Source organism: Wasmannia auropunctata, unplaced genomic scaffold (genome assembly GCF_000956235.1).
Source record: "Wasmannia auropunctata unplaced genomic scaffold, wasmannia.A_1.0 LD336106.1, whole genome shotgun sequence".
NCBI lineage: Eukaryota > Metazoa > Arthropoda > Insecta > Hymenoptera > Formicidae > Wasmannia > Wasmannia auropunctata.
Genome location: NW_012026784.1, coordinates 2,502,022 through 2,503,116, shown reverse-complemented (window position 1 = coordinate 2,503,116; position 1,095 = coordinate 2,502,022).

Below are 1,095 nucleotides of genomic sequence, written 5' to 3'. Positions count from 1 at the left end.
GAAATGCATGTGAATTTAAGTTATATTGATGTTACATGGCATTCATCTGTTAAGGTATGCTCATCAGTACGGTTGTCACAACCGTTAGTGCTTAGGATAAATAATATTCGGTTAGAATATCTTCATATATATGGTTGCCTCAACCGAAGCATTATTGTTATCTCTCTAGTATGGTCTGTACAACAAATAGTATGATTGAGAGATATATATATGATATAGTTGCACGTCACAACATTGAAGCTGAGAGTTCAGTTAACTATATAAATCACTTCCAAAGTATTTTAGTTCCTACAACTCTTCTAAATTGATGGGCGAAAATGATCACAATTATTAGGTTGTGGCAACAGCAATTTTTTTTCCGTGTATGCATAAAGCAACAACTGAGAGAATATATATTTATATATAAATATATGTATAGAAATATTATATAATATTTTTATAAAGATTAACAATTGATAACGTTCTTACATGATTTATATTCTTTGCTGTAAAATCATTGAAATTTTTTATAAAGTATCATTTGATTTGAGTAACGGGGCGCTCTAACAAACAATTAAATAATTTAATTCATTTCCAGGTGATTGATACGTCATGTTGTGTCAATGATATGCGATAGGAAGTGACTGACTGCGAAAAATTTAAATAACAGTCACGTATTGTTTCAAAACAAAGACTGTCTTAAAACGCAAAATCTTTCAATAAATGTAGACGCGAGCTCAAATGGTTGATTTTATGATAGCAATGTGCTTAAGGGGTATCACCACCCCTGAGGCTTTAAAATGATATCTAAGTTCGGGATTTTTTGGATTTCACAAGTGCAGACCAGTGCGCCGCCATTTTGGACATAAGAAAAATAAAAAAATATTTTTTTAGTTTCTTATGTATATGTACAGTCATGGACACATCGGTTGCGACATATTTTTTTATAGGTTTCTAATATATATTTAATATACATAATATATAGGCACTTTATAGATAACTAATATGCTCATTTGAACATTAGTGTTTTTTGGCACTAGAGAGGCCCACGACGAGGACATAAGGAAGATAAGGCTTCGCGCATGTCTTCACTCACACACGCACGCGCGCGCGCGC